Here is a 20,783-nt window from a genome sequence, read left to right as displayed (position 1 = left end):
AGTCACCCCCCAAACCCTCCTTCCCCCAACCCTCTGGCAACCACTGATTCACTTTCTGTTTCTATGGAGTTCTATGTTCTGGACATTTCACATAAAGTGGATCCTACAACATGTGGCCTTTTGTGACTGACTTCTTTCACTTAGCATAATGTTTTTCAGGTTTATTCATGTTGTAGCATGGATCAGTACTTCATTCCTTTTGAAAAAAATTTAAAAATTAAAAAAAATTAAAACATTGTTAATTGTGGTTAAATACGCATAACATAAAATTTACCATCTTTAACTTACCGTTTTTACGTGTACTGTTCAAGAATGTTGAACAGCACATATATATGCACATTTTTATGCAACCAATTTCCAAAGCTTTTTAATCTGAAATTAGAGCCTCATTAAACAGCTCCCATCTTCCCCACCCTCCAGCTCCTAGCAACCACCCTTCTACTTTCTGTCTCTGTGAATTTAACTACTCTAGATGCTTCACATAAGTGGAATCATACGGTATTTGTCTTTCTGTGACTGGCTTATTTCATTTAGAATAATGTCCTCAAGGTTCATCCATGTTGTAGCATCGCTCAGAATTTCATTCCTTTTTATGGCTGAATAATATTCCATGGTATGGATATACCACATTTTGCTTATCATTCATCTGTCAGTGGACCCTTGGGTTGCTTCCACCTCTTGGCTATCATGAATAATGCTGTTATATGGATGTACAAAGATTTCTTCAAGATCCTGCCTTCAATTCTTTTGGATCTATATCTAGAAGTAGAATTGCTGGATCACATGGTAATCTCATAAAAATATGAAAAATTCATATTTTTAATTTTTTGAGGAACTGCCATACTGTTTTTCACAGTGGCTGTACCATTTTACATTCTCACCAACAGTGCAAAAGGGTTCCAACTTCTCCACATCCTCACCAAGACTTATTTTCCATTAAAAAAAAAAATAGTGGCCATCGTAATTAATGTAAGGTCTTCATTACTGTTTATGGAGAATAATATTCAATTGTATGAATGTATCACATTTTGTTTATCTATTCACTACTTGATGGACATTTTTGGGTTGTTTCTCTTTTTTGCTGTTATGAATAATGCTGATATGAACTTTTGTGTGTAAGATTTTTTTTTTTTTTTTTTTTGCCGTACGCGGGCCTCTCACTGTTGTGGCCTCTCCCGTTGCGGAGCACAGGCTCCGGACGCGCAGGCTCAGTGGCCATGGTTCCCGGGCCCAGCTGCTCTGCAGCATGTGGGATCCTCCCAGACCAGGGCATGAACCCGTGCCCCCTGCATTGGCAGGTGGATTCTTAACCACCGCGCCACCAGGGAAGCCCCTGTGTGTAAGATTTTTGCTTGAATATATGTTTTCAAATTTCTCATTTAACTTTTTGAGGAACTGTCAAATTGTCTTCCAAAGCAGCTGGACCATTTTACATTCCCACAGTAATATGAGGGTTCCAATTTCTCCACATCCTTACCAATACTTGTTAGTGTTCATTTTAAAAATTGTAACTATCCCAGTGGGTGAGGTGATATTTTATTGTGGCTTTGATTTGCATTTCTCCCATGGTTAATAATGTTAATTATATTTTCATGTGCTTATTGGCCACTTGTTTATCTCCTTTGGAGAAATGTCTATACAAATCCTTTGCCCATTTAAATATTGAATTATTTGTCCTTTTATTGTTGAGTTGTAAGAGGTCTTTATACGTATTGGATACTAGGCCCTTATCAGATGTATGATTTGCAAATATTTTCCCCCATTCTGTGGGCTGTATTTTCATTTTCTCGAGAGTGTCCTTTGAATCACAAAAGCTTTTAATTTCAGTGAAGTAAAAATTAGTTGCTTATGCTTTAGGTGTCATATCTAAGAAACCATTGCCTAATCCAAGGTCCTAAAGATTTATACTGTTTTCTTCTGAGAATTTTATAGTTTTAGTTTTTGCTTTTAACATTTGGATCCATTGTGAGTTAGTTTTGCATGTGGGGTGAGGTCCAAATGCTTTCTTTTGCTTGTGGGTATCCAGTTGTCCCAGCATCATTTGTTGAACCCCAGCTGGTTTTGTATGATTTTTTTTCTCATGATTATAGTGGGGTTATGAGTGTTTGGGTGGAAAGTGCCATTTGCATCGCATGATATTAAGGGTACATGCTATCAGCGTGACTTATCGGTGATGATGTTAGCCAATCACCTGGCTAAGGTAGTGTTTGTCAGGTTTTTCTACAAAAGTTACTCTTTTCCACTTTTCATACTGCACTTGTTGAAAGGAAGTCATGATGTGTAACCCAGACTTAAGGAGGAGTTAGGTTCCATCTCCTTGAGTGCTGAGAATCTACCTAAATTATTTTGAATTCTTCTGCATGGGAGATTTGTCTAATCTCCTCCATTTATTAAGTTATTTAATCATTTATTTAAGTTACTGTGGACTCATGAATATTTATTTTATACTTGGGGTTTTATAATCTGATACTACTTTATTTACTTTGTTGCTCAACTGTTTCTGGCTTTGGCCATTGGGGGCTTCTTCCCTTGGCTCCTGTGTTCCTTTGACATTTTCCCGTCATTGTATGTGTGTTTCGTACTTCCTGTTTACTTTTTGGCACTACAAGCTACTCCAGGCTCATCTAGTACACTTCCTGACTTAGTTCCTAGAATCAGCCATTTCCCCAAGGATTCTTGGTTCCTTTTGTTGGGAAAAGGTATTAGAATCCAAATCTTGATGCTATGTGTGTTCCCTCAGTCCATTAAAAAAAAAAAACAACTTGCATGTTAAGAAAGTGTCAAAATGAGCATGGTTTTAGGATATAAACCACAGGAGTTAGGTTCCTACTCCTTGGAGAAGAAAGGACAAAGGTGGAGACTGGGCCAGTGGGTGGTGAGTGGGGAAGGGACATAGAAAGTACTAAGACTCCCTTCCAGCCTCCTGAGCACAGCTTGAAGTTCCACCCGACCTTTGACCATGCTCTGCATTCTGGATCAGTTTCAAATGAATGATTTTTCTCCTCATATGTAGGCATATTTTTCTGCTTCTTTGAGTGTCTGGTATCTTTTGATTGGGTGCCAGACATTGTCTGTTTCACCTGGTTGGAGGCCAGATGTTTTTGTGTTCCTATAAATATTCTTGAGCTTTGTTCTGGGACACGGTTAAGTTACTTGGAGACAGTTTGATCCTGCTGGGTCTTGCTTTTAATATTTGTTAGGTGGGACCAGGGCAGTGCCCAGTAGAGGGTTAATTATTCTTCACTCCTTTTATAACTCTGTGTCAGTCTGTGTCTACATCCTAAATTTTCCGAAAGCTTCTTCAGTACCAGGATAATACCTGTGTCTTCTTTGTATTTTAAGTGTGAGTACTGGTACCCAGTAGGAGCACAACAGATGCTTCAATGTTGGTTAGGGGTAATATAGAAATCATCTGATATGTTGAAGACTATGGAAGGGCTTGATTTTATTCACTCAGGAGGGTGGAGGAGGGGAGCCTGGAGGCCAGGAAGAAGGGGCAAAGGGGCCGGGGTGGGGCAACAGGGAGCACAGCTCCATGACCGAGGTGCCAGACAAGACAAAGGGGAAAGGACTTAGGACCCATGCTGATACTGGAGGAGAGCCAGGTCTGAACCTGAGACTCTGACCACAAAGCCAGCCCTTGTAACCTCCACGCAGGAGGACGATGGAGGGAGGAGAGACAGAGCAGAGGAGGGAAGCTCAGAGACAGGGTGGCCGTGGAGGAGGGGCTGACGCCAGGCCAGGCCGGGGTGGGGGCAGAGGCTCCCCAGGAGGGGCGGGGCTCTGAGGCAGGTGCGCTACTTACGGGTAGTAGGAGTAGGCATAGTGGTCTCTCCTGGCAGCGTGCAAAGAGAACAGCACAGGTGGGCCACGGTCCTTCCCCAGGCCGGGCCCAGGGCAGCACCCCCAGCAGGGAGGGGCCTGGTGCTTTCCGTGCTGGGGACGGGGTTGGCCGGGAACCGACAGGCCAGAAGGGCCTTCCTTGACCCAAGGGCTGGCCGGGCTCAGTCTCTGAGGACCAGGACCCAAGGTCCCTTCTAGAACCTTCCCCAAGCCCACTGCTGGAGTGAGAAGGAGGCGGGGAAAGGGCCTGGAGGGAAGCAGAGCTTTCACACACAGTCATACACACATGCGTTCACAAAGAGAACGCACTGCACGCTCACATATGCAGACACACTCATCATAGAAACACATGCTCATACATAGAAACACAATGACACACTCATGCACTTACAAACACAGATATTTACACACATGCAGACACTCGTACACATGTATTCAAACACACACACTGACACACAGGTACATTCACAAACACACGCTCACACACAGACGCCTGTGCTCACACACACGGACACCCCCACTCACACACTCAAGGTAACTGCCGCACTCTCCCCTGCAGAGTCCCCACTGCGGTCCCCGTGCCGCCCACCCCTGCGGGCCCCTCTGCCCCTGACAGGACAGCCCTCTGCACGCACCTGTGCCTGGGAGGGAACAAGTGGCCGGGGCAGGGGACACTGCGGCCTCGTCACCCACCCAGACTGCCCCTGGGTGTGGGGTCCATGAAAGGAGCCGGGTCACCCCCTCACGGGCACCCAGAGCACAGGGGGGTCAAGAGCCCTGACCTGACCGCCAGGTACCAGCAGCGAGGAGTGGGGGCAGGTCTGATTCCTAGCTCCCAGGTGGGGAAGCTGGTCCCGGAGAGTCACGGTCTGCCTGGGGCTCTTGGGGGTCAGCGAGAGTCCAGAGCAGGCCCAGGACCTTGCCCCCAGAGCCAGCTCCCCCTGCGGCCCCGTCCAGGCCCACTACAGGGTCCTCCACTCACCCGCCCCACGTCACCCATCATGGGGGAGGGAAGGGAAGGAGAGCGGAGGGGAAGACTGAGGCCCAGCCAGGGCAGGAGATTGGCTCGAGGTCACACAGCATGTCACCCACCCCAGGGACAGAGGGTGCCGTCCAGGGCCCTGAGCTGGTCACAGAGCGTGGGGTGGGTGGAGGAGGGCAGCATGTCATGTGGGCTGGGTGTGAGTTTGGAAATTAGGCAGACCTGGGTCAATCCTGGTTCCGCCTCTTGTTATAGACAAGCTATTTTGTAAACAATAAACCCAGATCCTGCCCCTCTTCCCTTGCCTAAAACCCCTCACTGGATTTCCGGGGAGTCTAGAATAAAACCCGCACTCTGTCCTATGGCCTACGAGGCCCTCTGTCATCTGGCCCCTTCATCCCAAAGTATCACAAATCCCTAATTCTGGGGCTGCAAGGTGCGGGAACGCCTTAAGGCAGAAGCGCAGGGGACTCTGGGAGCGGATGACGAGGGCACTGGCAGTCCTCCCTTCCATCCCCTGGACTATCCCTAGGTGAAATGGTTGAGGCTCCAAATGCCACCCCTGGGCCCTGGTTCTTGGTCCTGGGGCGCCCATGACAAGAGCTCTTTCAGAGGCCCAGGCAGAATGACTCAGAAGCTACAATACTGGATTTTGAGGTAAAGAAAAGAAAAGCTAGAAATGGGGTGGAAGGGAATGACTCTGTGCCCTTTCCCCTGGGTCACCAGGATGCTCTGAGATCCCCTGTGGCCTTGAGCCTGACATCCAGGTGCTGATGGCAGACTTGTGTCTTCTGGTCCCGACTTGTGTGTTTCTATATATTTTTATCACTTTACTGAATGGCCTTTTGCTGTGAGCTCCTCTAAATCTTGTGTGGAACAGAGCCGAGAGTAGATAATGAATGCTGACAAACTGAAATACATCCTGTCACAGCTTTGGCAGGGGACACCCCGTACTGACAGCCTGTGCTCTGGGAGGTATAGAAACACCTTTGCGTGCTGTCCAGCTCTTTCTTCCGTGCTTTTAAGTTGCAGGGAATCGCCCCAGTGTCCTGGTCACCAGCCCATTCGTCATCTGTCACTAGCCTGTTGTGAATACCAGCCCAGGCCCTGGCCCCCCCGTCCCAGCAGGAGATGATAATAATCGACATTAGCATGAGCAAAGCGCATCTTGATCTGGGATGATCCCCGTTATGCAGGTAAGGACAGGGAGCTCAGAGAGGGCAAGGGATGTGCCCAAGGTCACACAGCAAGGTCCTCTGGAGACTAGAACTCCCAGATCTTTCATTGACTGCTTGTCATGTGGCTTCCCCCACCAACGCCCTCTCTGGCCCTTACCATACCCCTGACTTCTGCTCATAGGCTCCCTGAGTGGTCAAAGAAAGGAGAAGTTTGTGTTTCCCACCTCCTCCCTTTCCTGGGTCACACCCAGTGTCACACCCATGCTGGCAAACAGTCGACTGGTCACATACCCCCCCAGTTCCCTCCCCACCCCCCATGCACACACCACGCCCATCTGCACGTACACCCCGACCTGTGCCCCCGACCCTACTCTCATACACACCTCTGCTCTCCCATGACCCTCCTGCTTCCAGCACTTTCTCCCCAGCAGAGGCAACCCCACGGTGCTATCAGGTCCCATAGGAGGCAAAGGTTCAGATGAGGAACCATGTTTTGGCCCTTCCAGAGAGATCATCCTCTCTCACTGGCTGCCCTAGCTTCTGGAAAGCCCATCCTCATGTCTCCCTGGGCAGGACCTTCCAGGAGAGAAGCTGGGAATAAGCATGCCCTCCATCTCTATCCTGGTCTGAGTTGGGATGCTCTGGATGGGCCTGGCCAGTCCCCTCTCCTGGCTGGACATGCTCCAATGATGTCATGACAGTCACCATCAGATACCCATGGCCTCAGAGGGGGAGGTGACCGTGGGCTTCCCGCCTGCCCAGGATCACAGAAGTCCTCAGACATTCTTAGCCCTGAGTGGGAGACTGAAGGAGGACAGGGTGAGCTGACCTGGGTGGGGGGCTCTGGGTCAGAGGAGGGGCCTCTTCCCTCATGCCTCTGAAGGGCTCACTGTGGGTCTGTGTCAATCTCAGCAGCACCATCAGTTCCATACCCTGGCCCCTCATTGGTCCCAGAACTCCTGGTGTGGAGGGGTGATGTGAGGAGGGGGAGGATGCCATCACCTGGGACCCCTGTGAGGCTTGGTCCTTTCCCCAGAAGACCCCAACTCCATCTCAGTGTGGAAGGAACAGGGTCTGAGGGTAAGAAAGATGGAGCTGTGTGACTTTGGGCAAGTACCTTGACCTCTCTGTGCCTCAGTTTCTTTGTCTGTAAAATGGGATAATAATGCTGCCTCCCTGGTAGGGTTGTAAGCATCTCGCCTGTACTGCAGGTAACAGCCTGGTACACAGGAAGAGCTCCATCCATGTGGGCTGCTGGTATTGGAGCCGGGTTTGCCACCTGCAGCTGTCTGACCTTGAGGAAGTCATTTCCCCTCTCTGTGTCTCCAGCCCAGCCTGAAACGGGGTCCATTGTAATAACAGCACAGAGACACAGGCGGTGAAGATCAAATGGGAGTTTCAGTGATTTAGAAAAAGCCCAGGATGTCTGTGTACCGATCGGAATACACGGAACGCAGCAGAAGGTGCAGTGCAGATGGTTACTACTGCCCGGGCTCTGCTGCTTCCCCTCCCCACCCCGTCGGGTCTCTCCTCGGTGGTCTCCCAGCCCCTCCAGCTGCCTGCTAATGAGCCAGAGGCTTCAGTAATGAGGCCGCTTCACCATTTAATGCACTGGAACAGCCTTAGAGGGAGAGGGGACGGGGTGGGGGGAGGACAGGGTAGAGGGGGAGGCTGGCTTACCATGGCCTGGCAGCTCCAGAGTCTGCAGAGTCACTCTCCCCAGTCTAGAGCAATCAGTAGAGGGGAGTGAAGGGCACGCCCTACTCTTCTTGTGAAAGTCCCCTGCCCATGAAGTGAGGACCTGAATGTGAGCGCAGCCTATGCCCAGCAGCGGCTCACTGGCCTCCCCAACTCTAGGCTCAACCCCCTCCCCATCTAATCCCTGTCTGCCCCAGAGTGAGTCTGAAAAACCCCTCAGGTCTCACTGTGTCCCTTCCTGGACCCCATGGGGCCTACAATGGCTCCCCCTGCTGCTTTCTGGGCCCGGGGCCAGGCCCGTCCTCCTCACCACCAGGCCTTTGCACATGCTGTTCCCTCCTCTGTCTCCACTGCCCCTCCTTGGGCTCCCGTGGCCCCCGAACTTCTCCAGTCGGCTCTCCTCTGCGCTGCAAGTGACTGTTTACGCCTCCATCCTCCCATGGCACCGGAAGCCCCTTGGGATCTGTGTCTGGCTCAGTTACTGCTATCTCCCCACTGTGTAGGGGGAGGTCCCTGACACCTTAGCCAGCATTTATTGAGCACTGACTGTGCTGGGGACCGTGCTCAGCCTTTACAGGCATATATCAATTAACCTTCAAAGTCATCTTCAAGGACACAGGACAGCATCGGGTCTGGGAGCACAGACTTGAAGGCCAGGCCTGCTGGATTTGAACCTGCCTCTGCATTTACTGGCTGGAGAAATCTTTATGGAGTTACAAAAGCTTGCTGTGCCTCAGTTTCCTCAGGTAGGATGGAGTGAGTAACGATGGCACCTGCCTCATGGAGTTGCTATGAGGATTTAAAGAGGAGTTCATATAATCTATATGGCTTAAAACAATGCCTGTCACAGAGTCAGCGCTGACTATTAGTATCGTCCCATTTTACAGATGAGGAAGCCAACAGAGGAGGAAAGTCACTTGCCCAAGATCTCAGCAACGAGGCGGTAGAGTTAGAATGTGAATCCAAGAGCTACCTGACCCTAAAGTACTTTTAGTAACTAAGCCTCAGGACCTTTGCCTTCGTGAGTCTCAGTTTCCACATCTGTAAGTTGAAGGGGCTGGAGTGCGTGATGCCTGGGGTCCAAGTGCTAATACTCGTTGCCTCTATGATTCTCAGTGGAGATTTCAGACTTGGAGCAGGCTTCAAAACCCATGAGCTCCTTTTGTACATTCATACCAGGATCTTGGCCACAGTGCCTGGATGACGTGCCAGATTTCTGGCAGGCAGTGGCTGGCAGGTTGGCCTGAAGTGAGGTGGGCTGGATTCAGCAGGTGAGGCTTTGGAGGAGGTGCTTCTGGGGGACCCCCAGTGTTGGAATGCAACGGGATGGAAAAGTTGGGCTCCAACTCGTACTTGCCACCACAAGTCACAGGCAGAAGGTTCAGGAATACCATTGGCTTCTGCAGGAGCCAGCTGACAGTATCCCCTTCAGAGCTGGAGCTGCCTGTGCAAACCCTGCTGGCTACAGAGGCCCTGGGATGGGGTGAAAACCTTGAGCTGAGAGGGGTGGAAACCAGATTCTAATAGGGGGGCACCTACTATATGCCTGATGCTTTCCATACTCTGTTCCATTTTTATCCCTCACATCCCCCTGCAGATGGAAAGTTGTCCATTCCCAAATCCAACCACCCCATAACTTCCTCTCTTAACCTAACTCAGGCCCCCCCCCAGCCCCACCCCATCCCATCTCTCACCCAGTGTTTCAACAGCCTCTGCACTGGGAGCCTGTTATGTTCCCACAGATCACAGTAGACAGAGGACATCTCCCTGAGACCCAAGTCAAATTGTGTCCCCTTATTCTTCCATTGATCCTTTAATGACCTCTCCTCCCCCTTCTCCACTGGCTTACAGAGACCTGGATGATCTATTTCCTTAGGTCCTTCTACAGCCATTGAACTCCTTGCTGCCCTGGGAGTACATCAAACTCATCCCCACCGCAAGGCTTTGTCACTGGGGAAGCTCAGGGTTTCACCTGCATGGCTCTGTTGTTGTGCCTTTCTGGTCTTAGCCTAAAGGTCACCACCTCATAGAGGCCTTTTCTGAACTCCTATCTAAAGGAGTCCCCACCACCACCCAAATCCCTGTGCTTTAGTGCATCTCTCCATTTCCTTTCCAGGCTCTGTTCTATGCACACAGGACACAGCAGTGAGCAGGACCTGTCTTTGTCCTTGGACCCTTGTGGGCTCTATTGAAGGTGGAAGGATGGGAATCGATATTAGTTGAAGACTCCCCCCACCACACACATAAATATGCACATGCAATTGATGGTGCCACAGAGGAAGTACATGGGTTGCCATGGAAACATGTGAGGGGGCTGACCTATTGTAGGGGTTTGGGAGGGCTTCTGTGTTCATATCTAAGAATGACAACACGTATCTAAAGGATGGGACTGCCGTTTCTTCCAAGATGGAGTAGCCCCAGGCCTCCCAGGTCTTCCCACTTACAACTAATAACCCTGGACATAACACAACAACAAGCATGGGAAGACTCTGAAAGATGGAAAGAAGAAGGTAGCCTGCCTTGGGAATCTCAGAAGAATGACGAGGTGCTTTACTTATTGCCTCCCATATATCTCGACCGAGTGCTGCAGAAACCTCCAACCCAGAACCACAAATAGACACAGACTAAAAAAGCTCCAAGAAAAAGCTGCCACTCTAGCCAAAGGACTGGGAAAAGGGTGGCCTAATAGCAGAAAAACTTTTTGTCAAAATCTGCCTTACTCCAGTAAAAAAGCAACAGAAAAACTACTCTTCCCCCCACCCCTCTGCATTTTCAGTGGGACTGAGCAGGAAGCTGATGTCCCCCCTGCCCCCACCCCCTTTGCAAGGAAGCGTAGATGCTCTGATTCCCCTGCCAGAGTAGCGTCAGATGGGTCTAGTCATGAGCTAAGCATCTGCTCCCACCTGGCAGCAATGAGACTTATGGTGATAGAAGGTGCAGCTATTCACACTCAATGCCCCCATGCATCATCCAGCTGGTATCAGTGGGACCCAGAGAAATGAGTCTCCCCACCTGGCATCAATGAGGCAGAATGAGGGGGTGGTGGCAGGGCTAGGTGGCACTCTGCTTCTCTTCTTCCCCTCCCTTGGTGTCAGCAGGACCCAGTGGGAAGCTCAGCTCCTGCCTCCACCCTGCAGCAACAAAGCGAGTCAGCCCTCGGCTTTCCCATCCCTGGTGTCAGTAGGGCACTGGGAAGCTGAGCTTAATGTCTGCATTCAGCAGCAACAAGAGGGTAGAGTTGGTGTCCAATTTCCAGGCATGCTGGGGGGAGCTGAGCATATACACCCATCTGGCCTCTTGCTATAACAGCTGCCAAAACAAACAACCCCCCTCCACAAAAACCAAAAAGCCACACACACACAAACCAAAAGAAATAAAAGATTAAATAGAATCCAGAGTCTTATAACATACAAGATGTCCAGGATACAAAAACAAAACAAAACAAAACAAAACAAACCAACTCATCATACCAGGAACCAGGAAAATCACAACTTGAATGAGAAAGATAATCAACAGATGTCAACACTGAGATGAATCAAATGTTGGAGTAATCTGACAAGGATTTAAAGCAGCCATCACAAAAATGATTCAATAAGCAATTATGAATTCTCCGGAAACAAATGAAAAACATCTCAGCAAAGAAATCTAAGTTATAAAAAAGAACCAAATGGAAATTATAGTACTAAAATATACAATAACAAAAATAAAAAACTCAGTGAATGGCTTGACAGTAGAGTGAAGATGATAGAAGATAGAATCAGTGAACTTGAGGATCAACAGATTTACCCAATCCGAACAATGGAGAGAAAATAGACTGAAACAAACAAACAAACAAATAAACAGAGTTTCAGAGACCAGAGGGACAATAGCAAAAGAACTAACAATGATATCATTAGAGTCTCAGAAGGAGAGGAGAGAGAGTGGGACTAAAAATGTATTTGAAGAAATAATGGCTAAAACCTCCCCAATTTAATGAAACATGTACACCTACAGATTCAAGAAGCTGAGCAAACCCCAAATAGGATAAACTCAGAGAAACTGATGCCAAGTCATTATAATTAAATGTTCAAAAACTAAAGACAATGAAAAAGTCCTGAAAGCATCCAGAAAGAAACTACTTGTTACTTATGTTACATTAGTTTGAATGACAGTGGATATCTCTTTTGAAATTGTGGAGGCTCAGGTTAAGTGGTACAACAGTTTTTCAGGTACAGAGAGAAAAGAACTGTCAACCATGAATTCTATATCTGGTGGAAATATCCTTCAAGAATTAGGGGAAAGTAAAGACATTTTCAGATGAAGAAAAGCTAAGAGAATTTATTGTTAGAAAATGTATCCTTAGAGAATGGATTAAAAGAAATTGTCTAAACAGAAAGAAAATGGTAGCAGAAGGAAGCTTGGAAATTCAAAAAGGAATGAAGACTATCAGAATGGATAGGGGTAAATAGAATATGCAATCCTTTCTCTCATGAGTTTTCTTGCATACTTTGTGGTAGAGGCAAAATTTAAAAACCATCTACTGTGGTATTCAATATCTCTAAGGGGAGTGTTTAAGTCTATGATACTTAAAAAGTGTGAAGGGTAAAGGGATCTCAATGGAAGTAAGGTGTTAACACTTAACTCTTAGTGGTAAAACGTCAATACCAGTAGAGTACAATTAGTTATGTACATATCTCATAATACTTAGAGCAAACACCAATAAAACTATGATAGACTCAAAACACTAAATAAATCAACATGGAATCCTAAAAAAATGTTCAGGTAATGCACAGGAAGGTAGAAAGATAAAGAGGAATAGGAAACAAAGAAACCAAACAGAAAATAAAAAATAACATCCTAGCCCTAAGCCCTAACATAGCACTAATTAAATGTAAATGGGTTAAATACACTAATTAAAAGGCAGAGATTGGCAGAGTAGACCAAAACCAAAATAAAATAAACAATTACCCCAAGAACACATGATCCAACAATATGCTATGTACAAGTAACTCACTTCAAATACAACAACATAGATGGGGTGAAATTACAAGAATGGAAAAAGATACACCATGAAAATGTTGATTAAAGAAGTAGGGGCAGGTTATGGTATATGGTGGTTGGAACTGGCTGTGTGGCCTATAGGCTGCAGGGCAGCCCTTGTTCCAAGGCCATGCACTGTTCATCACCAATAATCTGGGCTGTGGCACTCTCATGGAGGCTGGGGACAATACATACCAGTCCTGGGAGATTTGTGCCTGGCCTTGACAGAAGTTTGACCCAAGGTGCTCATCAAGCACATTTGTGGTGGCCTACAGCATGGGCCCCTTCATACAATGCTGATACCTTTGCCTGGACTACCTGCTCCCTGTGTCCAACTGCTGTGGCCTCCTAAACATCCTCAGGAAGGTCCTTGTCAACCAGTTGATGGTTTTCCCTGTGCTGGGTCTCTGGTACTTCTTGGAGGGCTGGATGCTGGCTGAGAGCTGCCAGGAGCTGTGGGACAAGTTCTGGGAATTCTTCAAGGCTGACTGGTATGTGAGGCCAGCTGAGCAGCTGGTGAATTTCTATTCATGGCTCCTACCTACCCCCAGTTCTGAGTCACCTACACCAACAGCCTGATACTGGGCTGGGACAGGTACCTCTCCTACCTGAAGTACCAGATCCTAGGCCTTGTGATGCTCCCAGGCTTTGTGGTCCTGTGTACCATGCAGACTGAACTGCCTCACCCCCCAACATGATGTCAGACAGGGCAAGGCTAACCCCCTCAGCTGATTATCCTCCTGGGAGGGAAGTGGAATGGGCTCCCATGGCAGGCCAGGCCAGGGTCCTGTGCTGAATCCTAGCCTCACCCAACTTCTGAGCATCTAGCTGGGCTGCCCCTTCGAAACCCTCTGCCTGGCCTCAGTTTCCTTACCTGGAACAAAACCATGAAGATGGACAGGCATCACCCAGCCCTTCTCACCAGGAGCCTCAGTGACTGGTGACTGAGATGTCACATCCTCAGCACTGGGTCCCAGCCAGTCAGCCAGTTCCAACCCCCAAGTCTTCAACACTGCTGTGGGCAGGGCTCTGGTCTGAGCAGCTGCACTGAGCTCCCTCAAGCCCTGGGACTAGGGTAGGGACATCATCCATCCCCCCAAAACAGTGTCCAGCCTGGAGTTGGTTCCCAGAATCTGGAAACTTAGGCAGGGTTTCATCTTTCTCTGGTCATGGACTATAGAGATTCCATTAAATTCTCTTGGTAATTAAAAAAAAACACCCAGGAGTGGTCATATTAATATCAGATAATGTAGAATTCAGAGCAAAGAAAATTACTAGACAGAGAGGAAAGAGGGACATTACATAATGTTAAAAGAATCAACTCACCAAGAAGACATAACAATCCTAAATATATATGCACCAAATAATAGAGCCTCAAAATACATGAAGCAAAAACTGATAAAGTTGAAAGGAGAAAAAGACAAATCCAAAATTATAGATGGTGACTTCAAAACCACAGTTTCAGCAATTGGTACCACTAATATGCAGAAAATCAGCAAAAATCTAGAGCAGAGCAAACAATCAAGAGGATCTAATTGACATATACAGAATGCTCCATTCAAAACACACATTAATTTTCAAATGCCCATGGACCATTCTCCAAGATAGACTATATTCTGTGTCATAAATAACAATAACCAAAATAAAAAAGTCAATGTATGTGTTCAATAGCTGAATGGAGGAGACAAAAGAGTCAGTCAGCTTGGAGACAGGGCAGTAGAAACTACCCAAACCGAATAACAAAGAAAAAATATACTTGGAGGAAAAAAAACCAGAGCCTCAAGGACCTATGGAACTATAACTAAAGATCTATCATTTGCATCATTAGAATCCCAGAGGAGAAGAGAAGTGTAGGTGGTGATCTGAAAAAGTAGTCCAAGAAATAATGGCTGAAAAATTCCAAAATTTGGCAAAAGACATAAACCTAGACATTCAAGAAGCTGAACGAATCTCAAATAAGAAAAACCAAAGAAATCCACACCAAGACACATTATAGTCAAACTTCTAAAAATTAAACAAAATATCTTGAAAGCGGAGAGAGAGAACTGATGCCTTATCAATAGAGATAAATATTAGAATGACAGTTTATTTTTCTTCAGGAACTGCAGAGGCTAGGAAGAAGTGGCAAATATATTTAAGTGCTGAAAAAAAAGAACTGTCAACCTAGAATCCTATATTCAGTGAAAACATCTTTCATAAATGAAGAGGAAGCCATGACATTCTCAAATGAAGGGAGACTAAGATAATTTGTTGCCAGCAGTCCTACCGTAAAAGAATGGTTAAAAAATTCTCTAAATGGAAAGGAAACAATAAAAGAAGGAATCTTGGAATACCAAGAAGAAGAAAGAACACAGTGAGCAAAAATATGGGTAAATACAATAGACTTTTCCTCTTAAGTTTTCTAAATTGTTTTTGATGGTTGAAACAAGACTTACAACCCTATTTGAAATGGTTCAAAATGTATATAGAAGAAATAGTTAAGACATTTATGTTTTAAATGGGGGAGGGTAAAGGGAGGCAAGTTTTCTATATTTACTCAAACTGGTAAAATCATGCCACCAGGAGACTGTAATAAGTGATGTAGATATAATGTAACACCTAGAACAAACACTAAAGAAGCTATAAAAAGAGATACACTAAAAACACCATAGATAAATAAAAACTGAAGTCTAAAAATTGTTCAGGTAATGCACAGGAAAGCAGGAGACATAAACAAGGAATATTGGTCTGTAGTTTTCTTTTTGTGTTTTATCTTTGTTTTTGGTATCAGGGTAGCGAAACGGCTGGTTGAAAGTAACACAAGTTTCTTCAACTGAAAAAGTGAAGGAATAACAGGACCTACTTCAGAGGGATGACTGTGGGGCTTAAGGTAATGCATGTAAAACAAATGCATTGATGCTCAGCACATGTAGTATATAATTCAACTTCAATAAATGATCACTCTAATTTTTCCTTAATAATGCAGTCTTACTTCCCAGTTCAAGATCACCCTGGACTACAGTCTGAATCTACCCATTTTTTGTAGTTTTAAAATATATGTTCCCAAATTGATCTGAAACAGCTATACATTTGATGCAATATATACACATAGATAGAAATTAGGATGATGGGGGAAACGAAATCCTATTAGTTAAATAAATTATGTCATCAGGTCTCCATTCCTGGCTGAGTCTCTGTCATGGAGGCCTCACATTCCTGCAGGCCCTTTCTTCTAGGTGGTCCCACAGCTGGGACCATGCTTACACCCTGCTGTCTCCAAGTCCATAGAGAGTCCCAGAATTCAGCCTCATTGGCTCAGGTTGGGTCACGTGCTCATTTCTGAACCAATAACTGTGGCCAGGCAGATACAGGACTCTGGTTGGCCAGGTTGATATGAGGGTGGAGTGATTTCTGCCGGACCCCAAGGACTTAGAGGGCTGCCCAGAGGTTTCTCAAGGAAGGTTAGGAAGCTGGTATCAAAGGCAAGGCCTGGATGCTGCACGGGGAGAATCATGTTCAGAGTCAGAGTTGAGCCTTATATTTCTTTTCTCGGGCTGCCGTAACAAAGTGGACTGGGAGGCTTAAACATCAGAAATTCATTGTCTCACAGTTCCAAGAGGCTAGAAGTCCCAGATCAAGGTGTTGGCAAGGATGGCTCCTTCAAGGGCTGTGAGGAAGCATCTGTTCCTCGCCTCTATCCTCGCTTGTGGTGGGTTGATGGCAATGTTCGGCATTCCTTGGTGTGAAGAAACATCAACCTGGTCTCTACCTTCATCTTCACACGTCCTTCTCCCTGCGTGCATGTCTGTGTCTAAATTTCTTGTTTTTATTAGGACCTTAGTGATATGGAATTAGGGCCCACCCTAATGACCGCATTTTAACTTGTTACCTGTGTAAATACCCTATCTCCAAATGAGGTCACATTCTGAGTTACTTGGGGTTAGGACTTCAACATATGAATTCCTGGAGGACAATTCAACATGTGAATTTTTTTTTTTTTAGCTGTGCCCTGTGACATGTGGGATCTTAGTTCCCTGACCAGGGATCGAACCCGCACCCCCTGAGGTGGACACGAGGAGTCTTAACCACTGGACCACCAGGGAAGTCCCACAACACATGAATTTTTTCAACCCACAACAGGTATGGGGGCTGCCATGTAAGATTCTCTTCCCTGGGCCAGTGCACCTGTGCTCTAGTGGAGGTGAGTATTAACCTCAGCTGAAGGGAGCTGACTTCCAGCTCACCCTGAAAAAGCTGAGGTTACATTCTCCCCAGTTGGTGACCAGTGGACACAGGTACAGAAGGCCCAGCTGATTGCCCAAGGGGCACAGCCATGTGGTGCCATGAATGCTCCAGGGCTCCCTGTGGGCTCAGGCTGGGGCCAGACTCAAGCTGAGCCCTCAGCCTTGCCTGGCTCCTCTCCTTCCTCCCCTGTTTCCCTCGCCCCCCTCCTGAGAGCCCCCTCCACAAGCCACTTGCCCACAGGTCCCCATCCTACTCTGCTTCTAGGAACCCAGCCTACACTGGATCCCTGACTGGCACAGCCTCACCTACACGGCCACCCTCCTGAGGAACACATTCTTCCCTGAGAGGGGATGAGTGTAAAAGGACCATCTTGTCAGACTTGGAGAAAGCGAGGGGCTGGCATCTTGAGGTCTTTTTAACCCAAACTCCTGCTGCAAACTCATCCCAATTCTCCCCACATCTGCTCCAGGGCCTCATTCCATCCACCCTCTCCATGTAATTCCCACGTTCTCTCCAATCCAGGTTTGATCAACAGAAGGTTATAAACAAGTCCCAGAAAAAAGGAAAATCAGCATCTCCTCAGGGCAGCCACTGTCTATTGGCAAGTTGTTCTCTAGTCAATGTTTTTGTTTTCTTGATTTTTATATAGATAAATAATTAAGCTAATTAATATACACTTCTTTCCTTCTTCAAGTCTTGGGAACAGCTTTGCCCCAAAGTGAATTGGTTATCAGATTTCAATAAAGGGTCTACCTTTGCAATTACAGTTCATTAGTAGATTTACAAGGGAGGGAAGATGGTTAACTCCCACTCAGAGGATGGCTTTGAATTTCAGTTGTGTGGGTATATCCTGGCTCAAAGGTCTGTGAAAAATGGGATGAAAATTCCAACACCTCATCTGTCCCAGTTGCAAATATAATTATGTGGGAGAAGACAGACATGGGGAGGGGACTTCTGTGCTAGGAGAAGATGCCTCACCCTCTTCAGAGCTGCCTCGTGGCTGGGAGGCTTGGTCACTGGAGCCCAACTGGCATCAGGTATGCTGGCCTGGGGAAGGGCTGCTCTGCTCACGGGGATGCAGTCTCTGGGGATTTGGGTCCGGGCAGCCTTGGTCCTCTACTGAGCTACCATTTCTTGGGTACCTACTGTATGCCGGAAGCTTTCCACGGGTTTTCTAACTTGACAGTGATCATTTTACAGACCCATTTCACAGACAGGTGTGTGCAGGGCGCTGGGCTACGAGTGAGGAGCAGGGAGGATTTTGAAGGTGTTAAATGGAGACTCAGAGATGTGCAGGATTTGCTCAAGGCACTTGAGCTGGAAATGGAATTGGAAGCCAGGCCCATTACCTCCAAATTTCCTGCTATTTTCACTCCCTCTTTGCCTCCATTTGGCAGATCTTCAAGCGGGTGGGGGCCCTGGAACCTGCATTCCAAGGAGACCTTGCTTCTGTCCAGGCCTGGGTGGGAGACCGGCTCTGGCCTCTGGCACACGAGACGCTGGATGAGTCCCTCCCCTTCTCTGAGGCTCCCCGTCCCTCTGTGAGGGGGGGATTGGTGCTTCCTGTGTCCTCGGCTGCTTCTACCGAGGGCTTGCTGAGATGCTGCTGTGGAACGTGCCTTGGCCCGTGCTCAGCACACAGTAGGCATTTTTTCACTGTGACCGTCCCCGAAACTCCCGTGCCAGCATCAGCCCTTTCTAGCTGCCCCACTGGGAGAACATGACTGCAGATAAATTCATGCCCAGTTTGACCTCAACCCTGCTTCCCAGATGGGTCCAACCCTGCCCTGTACCCACACCCAGCACCCAGCTGGGACTTGAACTCAGGCCTGTCTGCCCCACGTGGCCCCGATGCTTCTCTTTCCCAGTGGAAAACCTTTCTTCCCCAACAAACTCTTTGGGGCAGTTGAATTGGGGTCCCTGCCCCCGCCGGTGCTACATCTGGACTTCCTTCAGTTCGACCACGTCCCCTCTCATGGGCCCAGAGCAGACACCCCATCTCAGCACACTTTTCCCATCCCTGTAGCCCCAACTCCAGCCTGGAAGCTCTTCTGCCCGTTCCCCACCCCACCATGTTTGCTGCAGCTGGTCGGGGATGTGGCTGCCTTTCTGGAAGGTTCTGTTCCCTTTTCTGGCTGTCAGATTTTCCTTTGTAGTTTCCTGTCTTCATTTCTGGCAGGACCCTTTGCACAGGAACAGAAGGCACCTCCAGGCTTCTCTCCCTGCGGTGGTGCAGAGCGGGGAATTCTGATCCTCGGTGCCTGGGGCTTCCTTTGAGAGGAAGGAGGGGTGTGATGAGCATCCCGCATGCATCTTATTCTAAAGGGCCGCTGAGGCCATCACGGCCTTTTGGTCCCTTCCCCCAGGGCCCTCCCTCCTGGGGCCCGTTGTCAGTGGGCCCCGTCCAGCTGCCACGGTGTTTCCCTTTCCAAGACCCAGCCTGGGGCGGCAGATGAGGGTGGGGCCTCCCCAGGAGAAAGAAACAGCCGCTGCCCTGGGCCGGGCTGGGCTGGGAGTGGCCAGGCCACGTCCACTGCCCAGATGCCACCTTCTCCCCCTCCTCCCGGCCTCTCCAGCAGCAGCCCCGGGGTCTCCCAGGGAGTGGGGGTCTGAGAGGTGACTGCGGGTGCTGCACGGACAAACATTAGTATTTTATATTTTACCAGTCATGTATTTATTTTAATGGGTATCAGAAAAAATACTCACACGTAATTAATGCATTAAACCCTTGATTTCATGGGACGTTATTGCTCAGCGTGAGGCAACTTGAAAAAGGGAGGTCATTTCAAGTCAATTTAAAGGGACTGATTGAATCAAAATCAATATCGGGCAGGTGGAGGGTGGAGGCGGCAAATGCACAGGAGGGTCAGAGAAGCTACTGGAGCTCGGGAGGCACTGAGGAGGCCCACGAGCCTGAGCGAGATCCCTGGGGTCCAGCCTGGCTCTGCCGGTGGTGGGACGGGGGACCTTGGGCAGCTCACTGCACCTCGTGAGCCTCAGTTTCCTCCTCTGTAACGTGGGATGAGCAGTAGCAAGCGGCTCGCGGGTCAGTGGTGGGGCTTGAAGCAGGTGAAGCGGGTGGAGGGCTGGCCCGGAGATGCGGCAGCAACGGATGGTGGTATTATTATTAGTATCAGTGTCACCGTGAGCATCAGTAGCTTATTCTGGGTGAGGTGACCCGGGGGCTTTCAGCCAGGAAGAGAGCTCTCACCCAATCTTCAGCACAACCCTGCGCGAGCAGCCCCAGGGGCGCCCTCCTCACATTCACAGCTCTGGGACAGGCCGCCTGGGTAGTTCGGCCACCCACCGGGGAAGTGATGTAGCCACTTGGAGCCACCATATCCTTGATTGTAGACTGAGCTCAAGAGGCCCACCTCATAGGGGTGTGGCTGCGAGGAGCAACAAAAAAGGCAGGTGAAGTTCCCGGAACAGTATGGCTTCATCCTGTGTGAGACTGTCTTCTCATTGGGTGAGGATCTGCTGGTCACGCAAGGACAGTTTGGTGCAATCTGGGGGGTTCTGAACCAGCTCTGAGTGTTAGATGTGTTGTCCTTGACATGCTCATGTATCCACCATCCATCATCCATCCAGCCTCTATTCATCCTCCATCCATGTATCCTCTATCCATCCATCCATTTATCATCCACCTATCCAGCCATTCCCATCCATCTATCCATCCAACCATCCAGTCATCTGTCCACCACACTCATCCGTCATCCATCCATCCATCTATCCATCTATCCATCCATCCAGTAAATGGTGGTGGGGGCAGCAGAGCTATGCCAGGGAGTTGGGATGTTATCCTGAGCATGGCGCTTGCTGTGCAGGGTGTGAGCAGG

At 48.1% G+C, this 20,783-nt stretch overlaps 1 pseudogene; it reads left to right on the top strand.

The window, feature by feature from the left end:
* The first annotated feature begins 10,503 nt into the window (after positions 1 to 10,503).
* On the top strand, positions 10,504 to 13,439 carry LOC149750810 (mpv17-like protein 2 pseudogene; annotated as a pseudogene).
* Positions 13,440 to 20,783: the final 7,344 nt, after the last annotated feature.

This window comes from Delphinapterus leucas, chromosome 1 (assembly GCF_059928025.1).
Source record: "Delphinapterus leucas isolate spDelLeu-1000000601 "Yukka" chromosome 1, BTC_Dleu_Yukka2, whole genome shotgun sequence".
Classification (NCBI taxonomy): domain Eukaryota; kingdom Metazoa; phylum Chordata; class Mammalia; order Artiodactyla; family Monodontidae; genus Delphinapterus; species Delphinapterus leucas.
The sequence above is the reverse complement of the archived record's forward strand: the minus strand, read 5'-3'. Positions and strand labels throughout refer to the sequence as shown.